This window comes from Tyto alba, unplaced genomic scaffold (genome assembly GCF_018691265.1).
Source record: "Tyto alba isolate M040663 unplaced genomic scaffold, T.alba_DEE_v4.0 Super-Scaffold_40, whole genome shotgun sequence".
In the NCBI taxonomy this organism is placed as follows: Eukaryota; Metazoa; Chordata; class Aves; order Strigiformes; family Tytonidae; genus Tyto; species Tyto alba.
The window spans coordinates 49,060,225-49,080,867 of NW_024881316.1; the positions used below are offsets into that span (position 1 = coordinate 49,060,225).

Genomic DNA, 20,643 nt, shown 5'->3' on the forward strand with positions numbered 1-20,643 from the left:
TTAGCAAGGACTCCAATTTATTTAAATTCAGCGCATTGTGCCCACAGGAGCTGATAGAGCAAAGGATGAGAGACAGCAGGACAGGCTGCTTGGGATTTGGGGGACAAACACTACATAACCACAGACTTCTTTTGGCTGGAGACCTCCTGTTGTCAAAAAAAGGGATTGAGGAAACAGAAGGACCAGTGGCTCCTGAGGCGGGTCCTCCGAACCAGACCTGCTTCATGAGAAACAACCAGCCTTCCTGCGAACAACACCACGTGCGAGTGAGAACATCTCATCTTTCAGAGAGGCAGGGTTGCTAAGGCAATCAAACAAAAGGCCCGTTGTCCGCACCAGTCCACAGTTCCTCAGCACATCCCCATCACTGTTAGTTATCGGGCAGTTCAGCCCATACAAGAAGCTCCAGCTAAATCCAGTCTCCATCCCAAAACCATGCATCTCTGAGCAGTTCTTAAAAACCCTTAATGTTTTCTGGTATCGTCACAGCTGCTCCACAGCTGGCAGAGAACAGGGAAATTCTGAGGAAAAGGATTTCTGTGAAAATAATGCCAAAGAGGAGAAAGTCAAGTCAACAAGCAGAGCATGAGGAATAACATAATAATAAACAGAACAGATTAAGCACAACTCCACCATAGATTGCAACCAGCCCACTACTCTTAGTTTTCAACAGAAACCACTGAAAAAATAAGAAACCATCAATTGCAGGACAGTCTCTCAGCTTCCCACCCCCTTCTGCAGTTTCTATAAGCTTCTGAAATCCAGTTGTTTAAAACAAGCACATCCCAGCAGATATCAATGCTGTGAGTCAGCAACGTCTCTTCACAGATGTGATCTCTCCCAAAGTGACTGTTTTCCAGAGCAACATCTCCAGACCAAGCGCGGCGTCAGCGCAACTCGCTCTCAAGAGTTTTCTGCCAGCACTGTTTAGAGGAAAAAAAAAACCTGCTGAAACCACCTGGCACGCCAAGTTGGTTAACGACATCGCAAACAAATAGGTTTATATCCCAGATTTTGTCAACTTTTAATATGAAGCTGCTCTAAGTTAGAAAACTGACATTTTTTGCTTTTCAGTATAAAAAGCTAGAGGAAGTAGAAGCAATTCCTTTAACTGCCACTTCAGTTTCTCATGATAGCTAGCACCTTCTTTCCTCCTCCATTATCACAGGTGGATACTAAAGCTTCTGGCTCTCTCTAACCCTGTTGCATGTGCTGGTTCATCCTGCTAGTTGGCAAAGTTCTTTGCTTACATGAGCCCTGGGAAACGGTGCCAAAACTGAAGATTAAAGGAACAGGTCAGTGAAAAATCCCAATAAACAGACCATCCCAGGGAGGGGAGGGAAGTGTGGATACAAACCTCCCTCTTATACAACCAACCACAGTAAGTCCCTTCCTGTCAGCAGCTATGCAGCATTACACAGGTCAGAGCTGCCACCAGCAGCAAAAGCCACTCATAAAACACAATGCTACATCCATGAAAACCAAGTGCTCCTGGTTTTATACATAACTGTCTGGGAGAGGAGAGTCCAAAAACCAAAGTAAATGGTCAGCGTGCAGCCCAAACCACCTGCAGAGTGTGGAGCCTCCCACCCAGCAGTGTCCCTGGGACCCTGCAGGGAGCTCGTCTTGCTTGGTGAAGGGAAGGTGCCTGCAAAGACACATGAGCCAAATTCAGAAGAAACCCTGTTTCCCAGTGCTGCAGCTCACCAAATAGATGGTTTTGTTTTGTTCTTTTTTTAACTCAGTCACCGAGTAAAACTTAAAACCAAAAAGATAAGATCAAGGTTTATCACAACATTTTCTCTTGCCCCTGGACAAACTCTCACCAACAGCAGTGGACACACCTGCGTACCCTGCATTTGAAAGCACAAAGAACAAAGCTCTGCTGAATCTGGGAATTAGAAAGCCTGACAGATTTAACTCTAGTTTATCCCCTGGCAAATTAGCTACTGTTTAAACATGGAGCTTGGGCATTACATCATCTGTTTGCAGGGGATTTTTTTTTTTTTTTTTTTTTTTTAAAGCTAAACCATTCTTGTGTTCACAGCTTGAGGAACATCACTCATTCCTAACAGACTCAAAAAAAATGAAGGGGTGGATCAAACTTTTTGCAGGAGCCCTGCAAGCAGGGAAGCACACACCTAAACTGCTTTGCAAGTTCAAACAGTAGATCTTATCTGGAATTTAGCAGGAAATACAGAGTGCCCCTCAGGTTTGTCTATTCAGATTTAAGGATGAAAAGATCGCTTTTTCAAGTTACGATGTGCAAAAAACAGCCTGATTAGGGGGGGCTGAAATAACACATGCTTCTGCTCACCCACCTCCAGTTCAGCGTGGATGGGTCGCATTTGATTCTTCCACTCATTTCTGTCATCTATGCAAATAAATCCAGCATTTCAGTCCTTCTAGCTACCACGCTGCCTTCATGGACCAGCTGCAAACTGAGCTACTGGAGATATTTTCAGTGTCTGTTCTCTTGTTTCAACTTGGACACTTATTTGAGAAACTTATTTTCTCTTGAGACGCAGATCTCCATCAGTGCAATTTTGTATCTCAATACAGGGCAGAACCCTAATTTTGCAGCACCTGCTCTTTGACTCTTGTTTCACAGAGCTTTCTTTGGTGTACTTGAAGAACCAGGCTCTCACAGCCTCTCCAAGTACAGCTTCAGAAAACACATAGTGCAATGGGCTCTCTTCTGAAAACTCATACTTAAACGCTGAGTTGATCTGAGAGATTTCACACAATCTGTTTTTCCGACCCTTCGATCTTAAGAGTTGTCAGATTTTGGAGAGGAAAGAGGAAGAATGCTGGAAGAGTCATTTCACAAGGGTAAAAGGAGGAACCATTGGTCTCGTCCCCAGGGAAAGCAGGTTTCACACAGACTGTGTGGAGTGAGGCCCTCTCAGATGTTTGACATTTCCCTACATACCAAACCCACAGTGGGCTGTGATCACATTCCAGTGACATCGAGAAAGAAGATTTCACAAGATTTTTGCTAAAACTTTGTAAAAAAAAAAAAAGTTCTTTTTTCCTAAACTTCGTAAGGTTCTATGACGTAATCACATTACAACCTCTTAAGCTAAACAAACAAAAAAAAATGCAAACAAACAAACAAATTCTAAAAACAAACCACAGCCCCTTCATCATCATGCCTCTAGACATTCAAAAATGCAGTGAGAATTTTCTGCTTAGATTTAGGCAAATAAATAAACCCATATTTTGAAATAACACCAAGGACAAGCAATTCTGGCTCAAAACAAACAAACAATAATAAAAAAAAAAATAAAAAAACCCCACCCAGCCAAACAAACAAGAACAACAAAACCCCCCAAAGTTTCAGAAAACTACAGCCATGGAAGTCCTGTTAAAGACAGCTTAACCTTTAAAAAAAAAAAGCCAGAACTGTAATACAAACAGAATAGGCTTTGCTATCAGAATGTAATTTAAAAACAAACAAACAAACAAACAAAAAAAAAAATCAATTCTGCTCTATATTGAGATAGCCAGGAGCTGATCTGGGAGAAAGTCAAGCAAACAAATTTTCCTCTCAGAGATTCCAAAAGGTCATTGCAAACAATTACTAAAATGGAAAACTGAAAACAACATATGCCGATTATTTTTTTCAGTTTAACAAGCTATCTTTACCGTTCTTGTTATTACTTGAAAAGAGTAAGAATCCCAAGGATCATATAGCTGGTTAAATAATTATATGAATACCAAGGAACCATTAAAACTGCATTTCAAAGCAAGTAGGCTACACAACTGTTTGTTTCCTCTTCCTCTCCCTCTGCTTTTGCATAACGCAGTTCCCAAAACAGATCTCACCTGCAGTTAAACTTGGGCCAGAATGAAGACATTGCTTCCCATGTATGGGAAATAAGGAAGATTATTAATTTCACTTCTCATAACAGAAGAGCAGAAGTCATAGTAAAAAGGCCTCAGAATAAAAAGTCAGACAATAAAAAGAAGCACTAAAGTCTGAAAAGCTTTGTACTAATACCACGTGTCTCTCCAGTTGTCTCACTACCAAGCAGCCTTCAAAACGGGGCATTTTCTTCCTTCAGTGCAACTCCAGTCCCCATTAACAGGAACTGCGTGTGTCAGCACAAACCTCGGTTTCACCCAGCAGCATGCAGGAATTGAAAAACGAGCATCCTATCCTAGTGACCTTCATAGTCATATACAACAGCGAACTATTCTTGCCCATTCAGCGTGTGCATTTATAACAAGTCCCTCCGCTTCATTAAATTACCTTCGTTGGTCCTGAGCAGACTCTACATTTGCAGTAAAGATAAAAGAGGGCTGGAGCAGACCTCTGACACTGCGCAGCAGCCCTGTCGCTCTCCCGCTACCTATCCTGCATCTGCCCAAGCCTTGCCATGCTCAGCCTCTCCCGTCAGGCACATACAGGCACAGCCCTCCCTCAGCACCAGGTACCCATCCCACATCCCTCCAGCAGCAAAGGAGCAGCAAGCCCAGCTTCTCGCTGCTCTGCCTCCTGCTTTGCCTTCTGAGTAACAGAAACATGCTAGCTCCTACCGGGCATCTATCCCTCACAGCCTTAGGGCAGCAAAATTCAGAGTACCACTGCCGGGTAAAAATATCAAAATAGAGAGATACTCCCTGCCCCCTGCCAAGTGAGTGGGTTTCCTCCTTAAGCACAGCCAATGCTTATCTCTCACGTCTTGGGAGAGCCAGGTTGGACTCAAGACAGGAATATCCTAATGCAGGAACATTAAGACAGTAAACTCGCACTAAGGAAAGGGGAGAAGGGGCACCTACCAACTTCTCCCCTCCATCCTACTGCTAACAGAACCCCTCACCTCCCCCAAAAAATAACACCGCAAGCAGTTTTCTGTTGGGTTATCAAACTGCATCACTTCACTGAGGCATCATATAAATGTCTGGGACCACAGAGCTGAGAGAGGGAGAGGGACAGAGACCATCCCTTCCAGCAGCAAGCTATGAAATCAGTTCAACCATGCCACGAATCTAAAATCCAAAGGTCAGTGTCAACAAGCACTGGGCAGTACTTCCCCACATCACAGAAGCACTGCACTACACTCAGATACTATGGAAACGTTAATCTCTATTTCCTACAGATTTACAAAGCACAGAAGAAGGGGAAGGTGACAGAAGAGCTGAGGTATAATCCCCTCCCTCCCCAAAAGGCTCCATGTAAACATACAAACAGTCCCTACGCAGTATGAGTGAAAGCAACGCTCCCACAACACACACACAACGGCTTGTGGTAAACAGGCTAAGAATAGGTCCAGGGAGAGGCAAAACGTCCAAGCAAGACACCCCTGCAAAGCAGCATTAAGCTCGCAAGCAACATTTACAGTACTGCTTTTGCTTTAATCAGTTTTAAGAAGAGGAAATTCACTTTGGTTCTTTTTATAATACCTACTCCATTACGTTTGTCAAGCAGCTGCCACGTTCTGTCCCAGATATAGCAGCTTTCAGCGGTAACCAAAAGGATCGCCGTGTCTGTGCATGTATTATAGATCAGAGATGCATATTAAAACAGGCTCGAGATCTGTCTAGAGATTACATGTCACTCCTTCCAAGTCAATGGAATTATACAGAGACGCAAGTCAGTGCAAAGCCTGGGTTGTACTTGTACAAACTACTCCGGAAGATGCTCTGGACCTTGCTGCCTGAGAAATGTCGTCTGAAATGCAAGCTCACTAACACAGACATTCAACTGATGCAAAAACATCTTCTTCCCCAACAGCTCCTTTGACAAGGAAAAAATAATTGTGCTGCTTGGCCTTTCTAATCAAAATCATCATTGTCCCAGCAATGTAAAAGTCATTTCCAGAGAAAGAGCAGGTCTGATTCCTGAAGGGTGGGAGGAATTAGCTTCTGTACAAAAGCCTGGAGATACCTGCCAGCTCCAGCTCAATCGTTACTCCTAAACAACTACACCCCTGAGACACTTGCAAAAGGCCTGTTGCTATTCATCACTGCCACAAAGTAAAAACAAAGTCAGAAGACCCTGGAGGCAAATGTGAGAGACCAACTGCAAGGTTTCTTTGAATCTTTTTATTACTATTAGTTTCATTAAACCTTAATTTTCGTTAAGAATTCGAAGATTTACATCAACGATAACACTTTACAGATGTTACTGATTTACAGCTTTCCCTGTGAAGAAATGTAGCCTCAAATGTGTTTTATAGGTAAGAGGCATGAGAAGTTTGCAGACTACAACAGAGCTGCTGGGTCCATCAAATCCTACTTGCTCCACTAGAAAGAAGTCACATCAGAACCAACCAGGTTCTGCTTTTAGTAAAAATCAACGAAATAACCACCCAGAACTTTTTTTACAAGATTATTACAAAGGCAGTTCTTGCCTTTCTCGAGGTCCTTGTTTTTGTTTCCTGATGCACAGTTGAGAACTCGAAAGGAAAGGCTTAACAACAGCTAATTGTCAGACGCCACAGTAATTAGTGGCAACTTTCCAACACATCCATCTCTGGCTGGTTTTCCGATAGCTGGCTCCTCCTACATCCCCACATTAAAACAAAGGTACACAAGGTAGGCGGCACATTCATTTACAAGTACCAAGGTTTTTCCAGGAGAGATGCCTAAGGAAAGAAATATCTTACCTAAACAATGCATGGGTTGGGGTTTTTTCTTCCCATTTGCCATGGGACTGCTATCTTTATTAATAATCTGAGAATGATGCTAATCTATTCACTGACATATATTATTAGATGTACAATGCATTTCAGGGAGTCAGTGGGCTCCTGTATCGCCTGTTACCTCTGGCCAGCGAATTACCTCTAAATGAGGAAGAAGGATCATACTGTCCTGTCTTCTGCCTGCCTGCTGGTTACACATCATGGCTTTGATGTTACTACTCCACTTATATCAAAGGTTTCCGGCCTATTTTATTTGCAGACCCTTACAAGCTTCCCTGCAGACACAAAGGCTCCCAATAGCGAATTCAGGACCGCTCTGCTTAGACTTTATAGACCCCTCAGAAAGAAGCTAACACTATTGCTCTATATATTTAGGCTCTGCTCTCAACCCCAAGGCTCCCTACTTGTTTGGCAGCTCTTCTTGTCACAAGCTCCAACACTTTCATGCCAACCTTTTCCAGGCGTCATCTGCATGTCAGCAGTACTCCACAGCATATACTCCACTCAACACCAACACAATCCAGAACACATCACTTCCCACTAAGTGCCTACACAGAGCAGACCTGCAGTATAATTACTTCCTCATGCCCATAATAGAAACACTAAAAGACGTGTACAAATTTCATCCCCATGCAATCCTGCATTACATATGATGCGGAGGCATTTAATCAAGGGAGAAGAAGATAAAGAAGTCTTTCCCACATTCAGTGACGTGCTTAATTGCATCACATTCAAATCTGGACCTAGAAGGCGGGGTACACGCACAGGGATGGGGAAAAGAAAAGCTTATCTTCACACTGAAAATTGAGACGTGTTGATGGGACAACATAATAGAGGGTGTTGATGGTTTTAATTGTACTTATAAGCAGAGGACCCATTTCCACATTAAGTTGCCAAACTTGAATTCACCACCTATTCGACTGGAGTTTAAAAGTACTCAGCCTGTCGAGAAGTGTTCCTTGAGGAAGACAACACTGGCATAGAACAATTTATTTCCTGCTCAATGGCATTTTGGCTTTCAAATAAATATAACTTACTTCCAAATGAATTCACAGGTGACCAACATACTGACATAGATTTGAGATGACTACATAGCCCCACAATCCTTCCATGTTACACAGAAGGGCTAGCACAAAACAGTAAGAAAGCTCATCCTACAGAGTCAGATGTCAGAATACATACTTCAGCACAGCAACATTCATACCAAAACACAACAGGAATGGAAACAAACCTCAGACTACCTGCACTGCCACCACCCCCAAGAAGAAAGTCAGATAAGAAGATACCTGCAAGTATTCTGAATCACAGAAGAAAGCATTTTGTGAAACAAGACAGATAAAAGGCTAACCAGCTGGAAACTGTACATTAAAAAGGAAAGAAAAAAAAAATGTTACTTGTGCAGTGGGAAACGTTATTAGCATTTTGTGTTAGAAGAAACTTGAGTGGCTTTCTTACATTCGTGGGTTAATCTCATGTTCTGATACTACTCTCAGGCAGCCATTTGCGTCAGAAAAGTGACACACTTGCTTAATGCACCAAAAGTGATGGGCAAGGGGTAGGCAGAAAAAAACACGCACCCCCCAACTCCAGGCAACAGTTTCCCAACCATTTAAGGAACTGACTGCAGGGGCAGAAATTCTGAGACTAATTAAAACAAGCACCTTAAAAAGGCTCCTTTACATTCATTAGTGGCTACAAATTATCTGTGGATTTGGAGTTCTAGGATCCTGCCCCCGACAAACATAAAATATTGATTTGTTTGATTTAGGAGTCTCAGTTTTCTGTATTTCACTTACCAGTGAGGGACAAGTCACTTTGTAGTGTTATTGGTTATGTCAACATAGCCCTGAGAAACCAATGTCCATGAGTTAGCAGGGGCAGATGCCAGCAGAGGGAGCACAGCACACCTATGCTCTTTCTACATGAAAGACTCAGGATCTTAAACTTCCTCAGCAAATGCTCAATTAAAAAAAAAAAAAAAACTAAAGATGCTGGAACTCGCTTTCAAATTGCTACAATCTTGTAGGGAATGTCCAGCAAGTCAAGACAGAAGCTACAAAATATCTTTTCAACTCCATTTGCGATAGTCCTCTAAACTGCTCTTGCTGGTAACAAACAACAATTAACTAATAGCAATAATCTCACAAAAGCAGGATTTCAATTTGCACTTCAAAACTGGCCCTGCAACTGCTGCGTAATAACATCAATTTACCTGGTCAGCCAGTGCTCAAGGCTTCCTATGCCCAGGTGATCCAGGGATCGATTAGCTGTAAGCCATGGAGCTGCACATGCTTCTGTCTTTATCCTTCCTAACAAACCCCAAAACCTCAAATTGGCTTTGCAGCTCTTTGCATCGAACATCCACCAACATTATTTGCATCTGACAAACAGCCTTCTACGCTGCAGGAGCTCTTTGCATCGAACATCCACCAACATTATTTGCATCTGACAAACAGCCTTCTACGCTGCAGGAGCCAAACTCAACCACGACAATCCCCAGTAAACAGTACTTTCAAGTATCCTCCAAGAAGAAAACTATGGGCTTTTTGCTCTTGAGGATATGTGTAAATTGCAACCACAGAACTGCAAGCATACTCGTGCTAGCTTTAGCCCAGCAAGCACAGCCTGTGTTGGCATGGGTTATAGGAGAAAATTGGAAGTCCCAGCTGTGTCCCCCAAATCCCAGGCGAATGCTTGCCCTACTGCCTAGCCACGTACCAGCAGAGATATGCCTATCTGTACAGAAACAGCACATGTCTAAATATGCCTGAGAGTATCACTTGCCTTTTTCACAAGGAAGCAAACAAAATGCCCACATATTTTGCCTGCTGGGTGCTTAAAACATAGAAATCCCAGTCTGGGTTAGGATTTGTTCCTTACAGTAACAGCAAAATTTCCTCCCTGGGTTAAAACCCCAGAGCTAGGAACTGCTTCAAAATGTTCACAGTCTGTTCCTGCCCCCCAAAAAGGGGTGTTTAGCACAGATCACAGGTAGAGAGAAGCAAGACAGCAATCACTGGGAAAACCTATCTGCTGATGAGGAGACAGGATCCAATGATCAGGAGGTCCCTTCCAGTTCATGTTTTTGTGGGGTTTCCAAAGCAGAAGAATCGCCTCTGGACTAGGAACCAATTCACATTTGACTGCTGTGATCTTGGCTCCAAACAGTGAGCGTATGTGGTTAGCTGCATTTCCCACCCCGGTGAAATCATTATTGTGGGCAGGAGGAGCAATGCCCTAAGAAAACAGGCAAGGCAACTGGGAAAGGTGACAGGCATTAAACAGCAAGGAGGGGAAAAAAATAAGAATAAAAATCAAGCAGCAGAGACTGAAAGGAAAAAAACAACAGTTACACACAGCCAGAAGAGAGGCAAACTGGAAAAACTTAAGTTCATGGCATTTCAAGACATAATAGTCATGGCAAGTGGACTCAAGATGGGATCTGGCTCCACATATGCAAACAAGCCCTGGGAATGCATCAACAACATTCAGCTCATCAGCTGAAGAGTCCCAGAGATCCATGCTACAAATACGCAAGGGAAGATGATGATGATCTTTCCCATCCCATCTTAACAGCACACAAACAACCCTCCAATTTCGCCATATATTGTTGAGAAATGCCATCTAAGTGAAGGCAATTCAACAATCATGTTTTCCTTGTTCTGAGCATTTGCTGCTTTTGCTCTGACTTGACCACTGCCAAAATCCATCCTCACACGCACACAAACATGAGACCTAACAGTCTCCACTTGAAAAATTAGAGAATTTCAGAAAACTATTTTGGACTTCCCTTCTGGAACAAGATATCAAGAAGTTCAAGAACTGTCTGCACCACAGCTGAGCTGCCAGAAGAATTTGGCTGTACCGTGCTCAAATGGAGACAGTCAACTACTCCGGCTCCACAATCTCTTAACACTGAGCTAAACTGATGATGCAAACTCCTGTTTCTGGAACGAAAAATTGAAAAGATGAGGCATCCTGAAGCCACGAGCAAATACAGACAGAGCAACATGTAACAACAGGACTCTCAAATGGTACATGAAGTTAAGGGCTTTGTTGGGGGGAGAACACTTCTCTCTCCCCATCACCACATAGTCAGATTGTGGATCATTTCTGATGCTTCTTCTGCATCGAAGCTAGCTTAAGGTTGCTCATTTCTTGATAAAACCCAGCAACATACAAAACATACCCTCATGCTCCAAGATTCTTAGTCTCTTAAATATAATATTCTTACTACCTTAAATATGAATAGATTTCTCTGTGAAAACACAAATATCTGTAAGATAATCACCTGCATGTGACACCCCTTTCAGGAAACAAAGTTTTTTAATCTTCTTTATACAGATGTTAGACTTACAGCACAGAAACCCAGAAATTTTAAAGGCAAGCTATCATATTGGGATATCAACACACAACTAATCAGGCACATGCATAAGCAACAAGAGATCAGAAACCAGTCAATTAGAATCTCGATGTTGGAATTTTAACACACGCAGCAACAGAACAGCATATCTAGAATGCTTCTCAGCAACTCTGTGAATCCTTAATACCATTCTAACCATTTGCAGCTCCTCCAGGCTCCAAATTGTTAGGGTTTGTACCAGCATAACAGGGTGTTAGGCAGTCATCAGCAATGCATGAGCCCCGCACTGGTAAAATTTTTAATTGAGGAAAGACCCCTGTCTTTTTGAGCAAGGAGAAACCTCATGAGGGGAAAACAGCTGGGGGGAAAAAAAAAATCCAAAAAGCACAAACATCAACTTCAGCAAACAACTCCCAGGAGCGCAATACCAGCATACCAGAAACCCTGAGAAGCCTAGAGACAACAGCCTCGTCCTTTCTGTCCTCACCGTCTCGCAAGGCAAAACCCCAGCAACAGGGAGCACGCACCGAGCCGGGGGAACACGGCAGCGAGAGCTTTGCCAAGTTTCCAAGACACGGGACAACCCTGCGAGACGCCAACCTGAGGGTCGGAGTCAGCACTTTCGGTGACCGTCGAAGCCGGGCTGGGCGCTAGGCCTCAAGCCCCTCACGCCGAAACCTTCCTGGGAGCGGGAGGAACGGGGCTGCAGCAGCCATGGGGGGAGGCGACGTCCCCCCCCCCCAAAAAAAGCACTGGAGATGCTGCAGGGCAGCCGGGGGTAACGGGACGAGGACTGAAGGGGTCTCGGGGCCCCTCACAGAGTTAGCTGAAGGAGGCGGGAGGGAGAGCAGGCGGGAAGGCTGGAGCCTGTCAGCAGCGCCTGGGCGCCAGGTGCCGTCGCAACCCTCCCGCCATGAGGGACCCCAGCCTTGTAAGGGTTCCCCCACCTCCCGCCTCCCCAGCGTCTCTCGCCCTGTGAGACCCCCGCAATGTCCCTCACACTGTGAGGAGCTCCCCCCTCCCGGTGTCCTCAGCCCTGAGGGACACCCCCCACATACACCCTCCCTACCGTGTCCCCCAGCCCTGAGGGACCATACCCTCTCCCCCCCGCCCGTACGTGGTACGGTCCAACCCTACCTCTTGGCGCCCTCACTTCACCCACCCGGAGGAGCCGCGGTCCCTCCGCGCGCGGCTGGGGGGGGAGCCAGAGCCGCCGCCTTGTCTTCCCCCTCCGTCCGCCCGCCCCTGCTCCCCCCCCCGCGGTCCGGACACCAGTTGGTTTGTTCCGAGAAAGCCGGCCGGTCTTCTCCCCTAAACCGCTGGATCCCTCACGTCTTCGGCCATTTCCGACCGAACCGGCGGAAGTTGCCGAAGTGGCAGCGGAACTTAACGGCCTTATCCGAAGGGTGGGCGGAGAGAGCCGAGCCGGCGGCGGAGCGAGCCGAAGGGCTGAAGGGGCGGGGAGCAGAAGCGCGGAGGAGGAGATTCTTGACTCTGGAATCCGCCGAAGCTCCCCAGAGCTAAGCAAGTCTCACACAGTTCCCACCCATCTTCCCCCTGTTCCGAGGGGGGAGAAGCAAACGGGATGGGAGCTCTGTCCCTTTAAATGGTGGAGGAGGCGGAGGAGCTGCGCTGCACTCCTCCGAGGGCCCGCCCACTGGCTGCAGCGCATGCGCGCTGCGCGGCGGCGCTTTTTCCCGCCTAAAGGCAGGCACGTGCGGTGCTCTCTCTCCTCAGGCAGCGGCCGCCATTTCCCTCAGCGCCCTGCGCTGCTTCGCACCGGTAGCCGCGTCCCGCCTCTTCAGCCACCTCAGCCCCGTCTTTCCCCCAGCACCTGTGCGAGGCTGGAGGTGTGCCCACGGAGCTCAGTTACACCTTGGCTGTGTTGGTTGAACCCCTGTGGTGTCTGCAAAGGTGGTCACCAGTCTCCCAGAGAGCCGTCCCGGTGACTGCTGGCAGAAGGGGTTATGAAAACAACTACGTTGTGGTGAAGCTGATCAAAGGACATAAAGACCCTGACTGTAGAGCCCGCTTACAGGTACTAAAATACCACTACAGATATGAATGTGTTACAAAATTACATCCAGATCCAACCTGCAGGGTTTGTGTTAACAGCACACAAATTGTCACTCATTCTGGACAAAGTACTTTTAAATACTTGAGTGGTGTTCAATGTCATTAGCGGTTAAATGTTGTTCACTCACAGCAGCTATGTAAAATTCAGGGCAACAAGTACAGAACACACCATGCAACAGACGGTGATTGAAGTAAAAGGGGGGGGGGGGGGGAAGTGGTGAGCAAATAAAGAGGGGGGGGAAAAGGCAACTAATGGTGCCAGCATCTTCTCACAACAAAGCCAAGTCAAACAGGTTCAGTATTCTCCTTTACTTTATACACTTTTAACTGTAATTTTGTATTTTAAGGACCCCATGAAAGGCATTCATATCTATGGGAATCAAAACCCACCCCAAAGCACATAACTGACAACTTTTGAGGGATTAGAGAATTTTCACAGGAAGAAACAGGGTTTTATCTCTGTAGGTGTGGAGAGAGTGGTAACTATAGTGCACCTCTGGCCACAAAGCTCCAGGATTCTCAGCTTTAATAAAACATGAGCACTTCAAAACTGTGAGAAACCACTTTTCCACCACTCTGCACTTCTTAACAGTCATTTACACATGCGTAAAGAATACGAGAAGAAACTAACTTCTATACTGAGATGAAAAAACAGTGGGGAGTAAGGTAGCAGGGCACAGGTCTACCCTTTGATAAACAATACAAAATCCAATCTCAAGCAGGGAATGTGCTGTACTGAAGGGCAAGGATAGGTACTGCAGGTTCAAAGGCTCTAAGAAACAATGCTTTACATTTTTCAGGAAAAAAAAGACTATGACTGCATTGCACAGTACAAAAACAAAATTAACGTCCGAATCGTTGAACACACTCACGTTGTCCTAGCACACACATCTGTTCCTAATCTGCCTTGGCTGGAGGTTTTGCTATTCTACCCTGCTCTACCTGGAGCTCTGCACAAGGTAATGGGGAGACAATAAATTCCCTTCAGTACCTCACGAAGGAAGAAACACAAATGGAGAACGTGCACGTCAGGACACAACTCGGGAGAACAATTCTCCCAACTCCCTAAAGAAAACAAGCTTTCAGGATCAGCAGCCAGTCTGGCAAGTCTTCCTTTCAGAAAGTGCTATCAAGGCTGTTAGACATTATATTGATGAAGACACCTTGAGATTTAATCCCCTCCTCTGTGTACTGACCCCTCTTATTCTAATGTAACAGGAAATCAGTATTAAAGGGGAGTTTCCAGTTTCCCATCTACCAAGCCAATAATCTACTGCTCATCTGCCTTCTCTATATGCCAACAGAAAAATTACAGTGTTCAAATATCCCCATTTTCCACCCTTTCTGCTACCTGGGCTTTTGTTTTCTCATATACAGTATCCAAGAACACACGTAAATTTTTCATGTCAGAAGTGGATCCTAATGGGCAGAATCTATAACCTATGATGAATAATAGTTTAAACAAGCAAATGTGTTGCATGGAAAGTTGCCTGACTCCTGCCCCAGTGAGGAGAATTCTTTTACTCCTACCAGCTTCTCAGCCTGGTTTCCCAAAGGAGCAAGCCTTAATGCACAGCGCCAACTGACTACACGGTGCCAGTCCTGTTAAAGACTTTGAAATTCCTTGGTGACTTTTAGTTGAATCTCAAAGAGGGGCAGAGGTCTAAAAATACTCAATCCTGCTATATGAAAGCGTGCAGGTGCAATGCAAAGACACCTAAAAAGCAGCTGAAGTTTGGGTCTTGCCCTTTCTTTCGACCTGCTCACCACCCAAGCAGCCAGTTTCGGTATCTGGCTGGGAGCCACGCACCAGCAGTGCATTTCCAGCCAGCAGCCTAAACAGAAATAGGAGGTTTGGGATTTGGGGGTGCCTGGGGCTACCAGGGAGGTAGCAATGAGGGATCAGGGGGTTTACAGTAAGGACAAGAAGGAAGGTTTGAGGGTGGTGAGAAAGGGAAATGGGGTGAGGGCTTGTTATGGCACACACCTTAGGACAGAAGAAATAAATGGTGGCAGTCAGTGGCTATAAGGAAAAGACAAAATCTAAGAAAAACTGGCATCCTGAGTCTAGCTGCTTACAGAACAATGTATTCAGACACCTCTGTATGATTTCATGCTGGGAACCTGCCTTATCATAGCATCATAGAATGGTTTGGGTGGGAAGGGATCTTAAAGGCCCCCCCCAGTGCCACTCCCTGCCCCAGGCAGGGACCCCTTCCCCCAGCCCAGGGTGCTCCCAGCCCCGTCCAACCTGGCCTTGAACCCTTCCAGGGAGGGGGCAGCCACAGCTTCTCTGGGCACCCTGGGCCAGCACCTCACCCCCCCACACAGGGAAGAATTTCTGCCTTAGATCTCATCTAAATCTTCCCTCTTTCAGCTTAAACCTGTCACCCCTCGTCCTACCCCCACCCCCTTATCCAGAGTCCCTCCCCACCTTCCCTGTCCCCCCTTTAAGCCCTGGGAGGCCGCTCGAAGGTCTCCCCGGAGCCTTCTCTTCTCCAGGCTGAACCCCCCCAACTCTCTCAGCCCGGCCTCCTAGGGGAGCTGCTCCAGCCCTCCGAGCATCTTCGTGGCCTCCTCTGGCCCCGCTCGAGCAGCTCCGTGTCCTTCTGCTGTTGGGGGCCCCCGAGCTGGCCCCAGCACTGCAGGGGGGTCTCCCCAGAGTGGAGCAGAGGGGGAGAATCCCCTCCCTGGCCCTGCTGCCCCCCCTGCTCTGCCTGCAGCCCAGGGCACGGGTGGCTTTCTCGGCTGCGAGCGCACATTGTTGGGTCGTAGTTTTCCCCCCACCAGCACCCCCAGTCCCTCTCCTTGGGGCTGCTCTCCAGCCACTCCTCGCCCAGCCTGGATTTGTGCTGGGGTTGCCCCGACCCACGGGCAGGACCTTGCCCTTGCCCTTGTTGAACTCCATGAGGTTTGCCCAGTCCCCCCTCTCCAGCCTGCCCAGGTCCCTCTGGATGCCATCCCTGCCCTCCCGCGTGTCCCCGCCCCACACAGCTCGGGGTCGTGGGTGAACTTGCTGAGGGTGCATCGATCCCACTGTCCATGGCACCAACAAAGTGGTTAAACAGCACCGGGCCCAGCCGTGACCCCCGAAGAACGCCTCTCGTCACCGCTCTCCACCTTTTAAGTAGCTCTGCAGCTGGCAGCTGCAACTGAATACAGTGAATACCATCACACCTCTGTGCCCTCCTTTTCTCTACTTGAAATGGTCCCCACTTCACCTCTTTTCTGTACTCGCACCAAATTCCCTCTTCCTCATCCCACTTACTTATAAGCATTTCTCGCATCCAACGTACCGGTGTCTCCAATCTGCTATAAATTACATCAAGTAATTTCAATCAGGTATTAAGGAGTTTCAGAGCCAGCTAATGCACATTTCCATGGCACGCTTCCATGGCCTGAAATAAACCTCAGAAAAACATCCATCGCTCCTCAAGGGAACAACAGTCTAAGGGGAGGACCCTGAACTTTTATCTGTTCCCTGCTGCGGTCCTTTTGGTAAATCTTTTTTAACCTCTTTCTCCTCCCTTCCACAGGAGACAGTACCAAGGCTAGACCATCTGTGGATTTTACAAGTTTCATGGAATGCTTTTAGACCACACTCTTAACCTCAGACACTCCTATCAGATTTCACAGGATTGGGTCACTTTTTAGCCCCAGGGTGCTGTAGGTGCTAAATAGATAATATACATCTCTCAACCGCTATGGAACGACTACAGAGCAAAGCTCAATTTTTAATCCTGCTGAGACTCTGCCTGCTTTCAGCCATCAGGTATCCCACGGCATGCTTCACAAGAGAGATGTTAATCTGGAATGCTGGCCAAATTCCAGTTTAGATAATTACATTCTGACAATTTACATTCTCCCTGCAGTTTTTAATGGATATGGATTTTTTTTTTCCTCCTTACTTTATGACATAAAAGCAGTGGCCTGGTCCTGTTCCTGCTGCTAGAGCAGCTGCCAGGCTTTGCAGCATAAGTAGCTGCATTTCAGTGGTAGGTGAAGGCATCTCAGTACATTTAAATAAAGCACTTTGAAGACCCCATGGGCACAAGTATTGTAACAATACATCCTACTGCTGGCCGTAAAGCATAGCAAGGGCTAAAGCATGAAATGAAACACTCAGTGGCAATATCTATGTTGGGAAAGGGAAAGTTAGCATAAGAATGGACACACGGACATAAAGATTTTTCCCTCCCAAATGCTAACTCTAGTTTGGATCCAGTGCAGCCCCAGCTGGGATCCAAAAAGCAAATACAATGAACTATCAGCATCCTGCACAGGGGATCCAGATCCTGATGGCAGAAGAAAGTAAGTTTATAAAAGCAGTGAAAGCTTTTGGCAAGGTGCTGGGATGCTGGAGGACACTGTCTGGTGGCAAAATGGGGTGAGGAAAAGAAATGCCCGTTCCCCTGTTAGTGAAGGCGCAGTTAGTGTTTCTTATTTTACCGAGCTATTTGAAAGAATAATCATGAGGCAAGAAATGGGGTAGGAGGTTTTGTTCTAATGTGGAATATTATGGATGACACTCAGAGTATGTCGAATTGCACTGCCACACGTTTGATAAAGAACAGACATTCTAGATAAATTCATTAAATGACTGTATTATGCTTTGTTTATAAAACCATACATAACCACATTGTATTCTTTTCTTCATGAGAACCACAATGCCTAACAGGGTAATTTTCGTATTTCAGCAACAGTGAAGTAAGTTAGGAGAGATTAGGACAGTGCTTACAAATAAACCATGAGAGACCAGATGGCTCAGAGGACAAGTAGAGAGACACATAGCTTCCGCTCCTCTCCCAGTACATCCCAGACTATTAGCAACTGAAGGCTGTTACTAGCACTAGGTGAATATTTTTCACAAGTAGTCTTGACCAAAACGGGGGTTTCCCCATCCCCACAACTACCAGCAAACCAATCTGAGTCTGACAAGTCACTCCTGGCTTTGGTGGAACTAGACACAGTGTGAACAGATGAAGGTAGAGCAAGTTTTCTTGTGTCTATAACCGCTCACAGCAATTCTACAGCAATTCTGTGAACCCAGCCCTCCCTTCCTCTGCATTTTTATAGTTACCTAAAAAATGAAATGCTTAGCGTCATGCAGAGTCATTTTGTGTGTGTATATCAAGCCTAAGCAGGTACATTAACAGCAAGCTGTTACCACCAGCAGCCTTCACGATGGTGGTACCCTGAGAACAGAGAGATGCTGCACAGGAGCCACTACATGGGTAGCTTTGTGGCAAAGGAGCTAAATAACCAACCGAGCTACTTACTCAATCCTACAGAGCGTTGTTGCTCTCTCATTCTCACCTGGGCCCTTGCAGGATGTACAGTAGAAAGAGTGAATGTGTCTGAACATGCTACATTTGTTTCTCTTTTTAGCTAGACTTAGCTCTGTCATTCTAAAAAAAAAAAAAAAAAAAAAATGAGTCACCCTGTATCAAAAAAATCATCTAAAACATATCTAATTAAAATTTATCTACAGAAGAAATAAAAACCCATCCCATTAAGACTTCCATATTGCAGTACTCCTTGAAATTTCAGTGACTATTAAGAATGATGCGATCCAAAGCAGGAAGCAGCAACCCAGTCTGGTGACAGCCAAGCAAAACTCTTGAGTGGATCTTGGTGATGACTGTGTAACGCCACAAAATACCAGCGCTGCCTCTGCTTAAGGCTCCTTCCCCTTCCAAGCCCTGCTACACTAAGGAATCAGCTGCATTTCTGTAAAATTCCCTTGAATTCCTTGAGTATTACAGCTAACCATGCTTCCCCTTCATCTCAAAACAGACACTTTGAAGTCTTCCAGAGATATCCAAGAAAGAAGACACATCCAAATACCTAGACTACCCCCAAACTCCACCCTGGAACAGATGGCGAGGTTATAAATACAGAAGCATCTGGTAAGCACTGGTATGAGAAAGCTGGCAAGCAGCAGCTTATTCTGTTCTACTAAATATTCCATAATTTGAACTATATTTAAACAGGAGTTAAAAAGAAACAATAGTTTTGTTTGTATATAACATAATCCCAGAACACCTACATATTGTAACTGCAGCGTAGCTTGGGTATTACACTCTTGTCTACCAAAAGCACTTTTTTTAATTAAGCATTCAGCACTGCCTAAACTTAAATTAAAAGTGACTGCAAAGCAAGCAGTTCAGTAAAGTACAAAAGCATCATTTTAAGTGTGTGCTTTGTTGCACGACTACCAGACTCAAGGCTGCGAGTTTCCAGCACTTCAGCTCACCCTCGAGTCCAAGCAGTTTGAGGGGCCTTGACAACCTGCCAGATCGCTGAGACTGCTTGAAAAGACACAAGACTTGGGGAACGCAGACTCCGCTCAGAGACCCGTGTGCTTAAACCAGCTCTTTCATTTGTCCTCGGGTTCTGTTACCACAATGTAAACTGGGGATAATTCTTACATGGCTGTCGGAAAAACTATCTGTTAGAAATTATAGTCATCATATAGTAAAGAAGCCCAGTAAACATGTACACAGGTGGTTAAGGAAGAAACCCACCCTCAAAGCCCCAAACCAAAGCCAGTCCTGAGCGTGCACACTACTCACAGTAACCCCAAAGCCACATCCAAAATTCTATTTAAATAATCTTTTGGGATGCTGTTCCACGCTTCTTTCTGTGAACAGAGTGAATCATCTGTGTTTGCTAGAAATCCAAAGCGATAGCATGCATAAAACGATCGTTCTGGATTAAAGTCACTTTGGGAAAAGACTGTAAAAGGCTGTCTGCTGGGATTGTGTTAGAAGATCCGCTGGAGACCCCACCGTCTGATTTGGATGTGTGCAGAGAGCTTTTAAAAATGGCTAGAGAGAGAACAAAATACTCCTAGGAACTGGCTGATAAGGGAATCTTAAATTCCAGATATAGAAAGAAGAACAAATACTAACAGCAGGGCCCTGTACGTCCGGGATGTAACAGCCGACAGACTTCATCACAAAATAGGCGCTGAACAAACGGGAGGTGATTCTGCTGTAGACTTTCAGCAAATAGCTAAGATGTTGTAATAAAAGCTGCTTGTGATCACTCAATTCGAGCCTATTTTCCACGAATTGTTTCAGATTAAGCAAAATAAAAGCAGGTCTGCGAGGTTTTCAATTTCAAAAAGAGAAGTTGAGGTAATTAAGGGAACTAGTTTGTGAAGTCGATGGGGTTGAATGGCTGAAAGGCTCCAATGAGAAGACCTTGAAACCAGAGAAGAAAAACCATCTGCCATTTGCGTCCTGAATAGAGGAGGTGAATAAAAAGCACACATAGGGAAGTAATGAGAACATGCTGGAGACTGGAGATAGTCACGGTCAAGCCCCTAGACTGAATACAGATGCCGCCTTGCCACTGAGTAACAAGGCAAGCGTAGAACGTAGGGGGGAAGGCAGGGTGGGCTATGAAAAAGTCTGCCTGCAATTTCCCCAGCCAGGGGAAAGTCAACTGCACTGCTCAGCGCACTCTGCTCCAAGCTGCTGAAATGGCAAGTCCGCTCGCAAGGACTTCCTACAGGTCTACACAATCCCTCAACTCAAATTCAGAAAT

The 20,643-nt window shown here is 45.6% G+C and overlaps 1 protein-coding gene across 5 annotated transcripts in view; it reads right to left on the reverse strand.

The window, feature by feature from the left end:
- EXTL3 (exostosin like glycosyltransferase 3) overlaps positions 1-20,643 on the reverse strand; it is a 156,184-nt gene that overhangs the window by 118,835 nt on the left and 16,706 nt on the right. For 2 of the 5 annotated variants that reach the window (XM_032997584.2, XM_032997580.2), the window contains exon 1: positions 12,151-12,609. The exons of 2 other annotated variants lie outside the window; for them this stretch is intronic. The gene's annotated coding sequence lies outside the window, so the exon portion shown is untranslated. Of the gene's footprint in view, positions 1-12,150; positions 12,610-20,643 lie in introns of those variants that run through there. One more of the 5 variants, XM_032997581.2, reaches the window with a different exon arrangement.